Here is a 6777-nt window from a genome sequence, read left to right as displayed (position 1 = left end):
AACTACCTACCAAACGATAGTAACACAATGCTTTCGTGTGCTGGATCCCATAACTGCATGCCGGTTCATCTTGAACAAATATGCTGCTTCACTTTGGCATATAAACTGGTTCATACATATGCCGGTTCACATCATGTCACATATTGACATCAATGACAACATATAATATCATTATGTCTTCATGTCGGTTCACATAATGCCAACAATCTCCCCCTTTGGCGTTGATGGCAATATACAAAGATATCTTCTCCGCTTCACATCTTCTCCCCCATTTGCTACAGATATCTTTTCACTTCACTCCTTCTCCCCCTTTGACAACAACGCCAAAGTGGAGGCACAAGCATCTCTGTTCCATTATGCTGCTCCCCCTGAGGAGTAGCATCCTTCAACACATCAATCAACAAAAATTTGACTTTGCAATACCTGATTGATGTGGAACAATTACTGTTAGTTCACCTTCTGAAGGGGCAATACCCCTAATTCACCTCTTAAGTGCACAAATGTAGTCTTTGGGAGAGGCTTGGTGAATATGTCTGCTAACTACTCCTTACTAGAAACATGTTCTAGTGCAATCTCCTTATTCTGAACCTTTTCCCTCAAGAAATGATACTTAAGCTCAAAATACTTGGTTCTAGAATGTAAAACCAGATTCTTTGATATATTGATAGCACTTGTGTTATCACAGAATATACTTACCAGTTCAGATACAGGGATCTTGAAGCTTTCTAGTACATGCTTCATCCAAATTGTCTGAGTGCAGTTCATGAATGTTGCAACGTACTCCACTTTCGTTGTAGACTGAGAGATACAACTCTGCTTTTTACTCATCCATGAGACTAGTCTACCATTGAGAAAGAATGCACCACTGGTTGTGCTTTTCTGGTCATCCATATTACCTACCCAATCAGCATCTGTGAAAACTTTCAGATTGAAATCATTGCTGTATGGGTACCACAATCCATAGTCAACTGTTCCCTTCAGATACCTAAGAATCTGCTTGACTGCAATCAAGTGGATTCTCTAGGACTCTTTTGGAACCTTGCAGTAATGCCAACTGCATGTGCAATATCTGGTCTGCTATGCACTACATAATGCAACTTATCAATCATTGATCTATATTCCTTCTCATCAACTAGTATGGAATCATCCTCTTTTGTCAATTTGCAACCGATCACCATCGGTGTACCAACCGGTTTGCTATCTTCCATGCCAAAGGTCTTCAACACCTCTTTGACATATTTGGACTGAGTGATAAAGATTCCATCTTTCATCTGCTAGATCTACAGTCCAATGAAGAACTTAATCTCCCCTATGAGTGACATCTCAAACTCTTTCTTCATCTCATCAGCAAACTCATGACTCATCTTGTCATCTCCTCCAAAGATAATGTTATCAACAAAAACCTCACAGATCAAGATCTGATCTCCTTCAGACTTCAGGTAGATATTGCTATCTTCACTTGTTCTCTCAAATCCAATCTTCATAAGATGGGAATGTAGACGCTCATACCATGCCCTAGGTGCTTGCTTTAGACCATATAAGGCTTTATGTAGCCTACACACCATATCACTATCTTCAGATAGGGAAAACCCATCTAGTTGCTCTATATATACCTCCTCTTCAAGTATACCATTTAGGAATGCAAATTTTACATCCATTTGATATACTTTGAACCTTTTAAAAGCTGCATATGCAAGAAGCATACGAACTCCTTCCAATTTAGCTACAGGAGCAAAGGTTTCTCCATAGTCTTCTCCTTCTTCTTGAGCATATCCTTTGCACACCAATCTAGCTTTATTCCTAATCACTATGCCATCCTCATTCAACTTGTTTCTGAACACCCATTTGGTGCCAATGACATTTTTATGCTCAGGTCAGGGTACCAAGGACCATGTACCATTTTTCTCTATCTGGTCAAGTTCCTCTTCCATTGCCTTGATCCAGTCTTCATCTTTATGAGCCTCTTTGAATGATTTAGGCTCAAATTCAAAGATCATACATGAGCTTTCTCTGATCTTTCTTCTTGTAAGGATTCCTACATCCTTATCACCTATGATCTTCTTAGGATCATGATTCAACTTGACATACCGAGGAATGGTCTTAACTGGTTCTTCTTGCTTCTCATCTTCATCCTCATCTTCATCAGTATCAGCATTCACCAATTCAGGGACACTATTACTGGTACTTGGTTGACTAACAACCGGTTCCCAGAAGGTTGCAACTAGTTCATTTATAGCTTGCTCACTACCGGTTTCCTCAATTTTCTTAGAGGATTCATCAACTCTTACATTGATACTTTCCATAATTCCTTGAGTCCTATTGTTGTAGCACTTGAAAGCTTTACTCTTGGTGGAATATCCTAGAAATATTCCCTCATCACATTTAGCTTCAAATTTGCCTTGATGTTCACTCCTCTTGATGTAACATTTGCTACCAAATACCCTAAAGTAGCTAACCACAGGTGTCTTACCGGTCTAATACTCATAAGGAGTTTTGTCCTTACCTTTCTTGATGAGTACCCGATTCATAGTGTAGATTGTAGTGCTCACCACTTCTCTCCAAAAGGTGTGAGCTACCTTTCCTTGAATCAACATGGTTCTAGCTACTTCAACCACAGTCTGGTTATTCCTCTCTACTAGGCCATTCTGTTGTGGAGTCTAAGGGGGAGATAGCTGTCTCTTGATGCCAAATTCTTCACAATACTTGTTGAATTCACTGGAAGTGAATTCCCCTCCTTGATCAGTTCTGAGACACTTGATCCTTTTACTACTTTCCTTCTCCACTAATGCTCTGAAAGCTTTGAATTTCCCAAAAGCTTCAGACTTGTCTTTCAAGAATGTGACCCACATCATTCTTGAGCAGTCATCAATGAGGATCATGAAGTACCTATCACCCTGCACACTTCTAGTTTTCATAGGACCACACAAATCAGTATGCACAAGATCAAGCAGTGAAAGATTTACCTTTAAAGGTTTAGAAAGACATTTTCCCCAATTGACACTCTCTACATAAGGTATTATTTGGTTTGTTTAGCACCGGCAACCCTCTAATTGCCTTGATCTTACTAGCCTTCACAATGTTATCAAAGTTTACATGGTAGAGTCTCCTATGCCATATCCAACTATCATCAAGCTTAGCCATAAGACATGTACTTACATTTGCATTCAGATGAAATAGGTTACCTTTGGTCTGCATGTCGGTGGCCACCTATTTACCATCTTTTCCTTTGATTCTACAAACTCCATTCTTGAATTCTAGAGTGAGGCCACTGTCATTTAGCTGGGCAACACTTAGAAGGTTGTGTCTAAGACCATCAACCCAGTACACATTGTCAGCACTGCTCTTTCCATTCAGAGAGATGGACCCTATGTCTTTGACCATGCATGGTGCATCATTGCCAAAGTGAACCACACCACCATCATACTCCTCCAAGGATAGAAACTTGCTCCGGTCACCAGTCATATGGTGAGAACAGCCACTGTCAATGATCCACTCATTGGAATTATCAAACTAGGAGACAAGAGCCTTCTTGTCTACCACATCTTCCTTTACAACAACAAACACAATGTCTTCATTCTCTTCATATTCTGATTCCTCATCTGTGACACCTTCATCAACTCCTACAAAATAGTTTCTCTGGTTTCCTCCTTTGAATTTCCTAAACCTTTCAGGTTTGTCCTTTTTTTCACCATTAGGACAGTTTATAACAATATATCCTATCCGGTTACAAGAAAAAAATTTCAAAGGTAGCTTACCTTTGTATTTACCGGTTCCTTTAGGAAGCTTCCTGGCAAGGAGAGCTTCAAATGCCATCAGAATCTCCTCATCATTCATTTCTCTGCTCTGACTAGGTTCCCCACTAGTGCTAGCCTCTTTTCCTTTTCTGGATGGTATAGCAGAGGCTTTAAATGCTGATTTAGTCTTTTGAACACTCCCATCAAAGCTATTTAGCTCATAGGCTGTTAACTTGGCTATGATGGAGTCCAAGGATACTTTAGACTTGTCTATTGATCTCAGCTCCTGAATAGCAGCAACCCTTATTACATAGACCGGCAACAGGGATCTCAAGACTTTACTTACCACAGTGGAATCTTCTATTTTGCCACCTGCACTCTTGATTTCTCCAACAACTGTTTTGATTCTTATTCCATACTGCTGAATGGTCTCTCCTTCAACCATCTGCATGTCTTCAAACTTCCCTCTCAGGCTTTCTTCCTTACCTATTTTACATGCTCATCACCACCATAGATATTTTCAAGAGCATCCCATACCTCTTTGGGATTTGCCTTTTCCTGAACATCAATAAACTCAATGTCAGATAGACTACTGATGAGGGCTTCCATGAGTTGCCCATTTTCTTGTATCTCTCTCTTTTGGTCATTGGTGAGAGTACTGGTAGGAACAACATATACATTTTCAACATAACTCTAGTGTTGAACACCCATGCTTCTGATGAATATCTTCATCCTGTCTTTCCATATACCAAAATTTTCCCTGTTAAACTTTGGACCTTCCCTCTTCATCATTTGACTAGGATCTTTTCCTCAAGCAGTTAAGCTTACAACATAGAGGACATGGAGGGGCTCTGATACCAATTGATAACTCAATGATGAACCACTAGTACCAAACCGGTATTGAGAGGGGGGGGTGAATCAGTACAAACACAAATATAGTCCAAAACCGGTTTGACAACAAATACTCCAAATGACTAGCAAACAGGGATACTGGTTAAAACAAAGTGCAACTGGTAACATCCAATACAACTCAAATAGTCATAAACCAGTCACTCACTAAGCTTTCCTCTTAGCTCAATACTATAGTACCATTACGCTCACATGCATGAACAGGTAAACTAACATCAAATCTTCATAACAGTGAGTTCAATATGTTTTATAAACAGGCATAAAACATAGAACCATCATATGCTCAACAGGTAAAAGCAAAGCATCACAAGATAAAAGCGTTACACATGACACAAATATTTTTCACGTGGAAACCCAACTAGGAAAAACCATGGTGGGGATGAATACCCACAAGTTGCTTTTGAACTCTTTTGAAGTCCACTCTGTTAGGAGCCTTGTCTGGTTAAAGACATTATAATAGGTTCTGCTAGGAACTGATTCTGTTAGGGATCACCCGGTTAAGGGATGGCTATAATACCTGGTTAAGGGTTAAACCTGGTTAGGGTTACCTTGTTAGAGGATTTCAAGAACTCAATAGCTAAAGGATCTCCAGAGCTCTATAGCTTCTCAGAACTCATTAACCTCGAGTTACCCTGTTAAGGGATTTGAATCAAGTCGGTTAAGACTACCCTATTAAGGGATTTTGCATCAAACCCAGTTAAGGCTACCCTATTAAGGGATTTCACAACTATTGAAGTGGTTAAAGATCAACAGGAATTACAATGATCTGATAACAATACTCAATGCTAATGCAGATCCGTTTTGGCTCCTCTTCTCCTTCTGCACATTCACTTTGCAAGTATCTCTTCTCTCTTTTGGTCTGGCAAGAATCACGTATCACTTCCAATGGATACACACTCACAAATTTTGCCAACCACCTTAGAAAGAAACACAACATCGACCTTATAGGAAACAGATAGGTCGATAGCAAAAACCCTAAACCCTAAACCTGTTAGGTTAAGCAATTCAAGTGGTTCAATCCTGACCATTGAATCATACTGCATTAAATGCAACAATCTTGAATCGATCTCAAGACATTCTCCATCATCCATTTTCCACCGATTACATGGCAGTTGATAACCCATCACGCGTTATCACCGTTTGACAAACTTCGCACATTCCCGAGGTAGATAGGACTAGTCTTCTTCATGCAAGATCCTTCACACGCACAGAGATTACGTAGCAACATGATCTATTCTCCATTATACTGCTAACTCATCACACAAATATCACCGATTGAGTCACATAGGCTTGAGGTACTCCAACTGGAAATCCTGAAGTGGAAACTACCTACCAACCAATAGTAAAACAATTCTTCCATGTGCCAATTCCCATAACTGCATGCCAGTTCATCTTGAACAAATATGTTGCTTCACTTTGTCATATAAACCAGTTCATACATATGTCGGTTCCTCTCTATTTTCACCTATCACATGTGTCAGTTCACATCATGTCACATATTGACATCAATGACAACATACAATATCATTATGTCTTCATGTCGGTTCACATAATGCCAACAGAACCCGCCTCCATATGGCCCTTGAGAAGAGTCAAAGAAGCATATACATGAAAGAAAAACCTCTATGTGAAAATGAACATGGTAACCGAACTATGGATCACAACAAAGCACGCATTGAGGTCAAAGGGAAACCCCACCCCAAAGAAACCCAAAAAAATCCCTCCAATGAATAATGTTGAAATAGGTGAACAAGGAGCGTCGAAGATAGTAGATTGGAGACAACCATACCTCGAGCATGGAAAAACCACAACCAAGAAATAAATGCCACCCCAAGAACCCACGTAGGACAACCCAAAACAAGGCACACATTGGAGTGAAGAAGTCAAAGGACCATTCTGCAACACCAACTTAGCATCCACAAAAAACCCCGAGCCAGATCATAGCACCAGAAACTGACAAAAGAAAAGGCTTTAAAAAAAAATTAAACACCAAACAGAAACATAGGAGGCGAGAGTGATGAGCATCCACCCCCAAACAAGGGACCAAAGGAAAAGTCAACATCGAGAAAATCCTACAACTAGTCCACACCAAAAGAGAGGAGGCAAGCCAAGCCCAGCTCATCCTCAAATCCAA

The sequence above is a fragment of the Cryptomeria japonica genome, chromosome 5 (assembly GCF_030272615.1).
Source record: "Cryptomeria japonica chromosome 5, Sugi_1.0, whole genome shotgun sequence".
Lineage (NCBI taxonomy): Eukaryota > Viridiplantae > Streptophyta > Pinopsida > Cupressales > Cupressaceae > Cryptomeria > Cryptomeria japonica.
The sequence above is the reverse complement of the archived record's forward strand: the minus strand, read 5'-3'. Positions refer to the sequence as shown.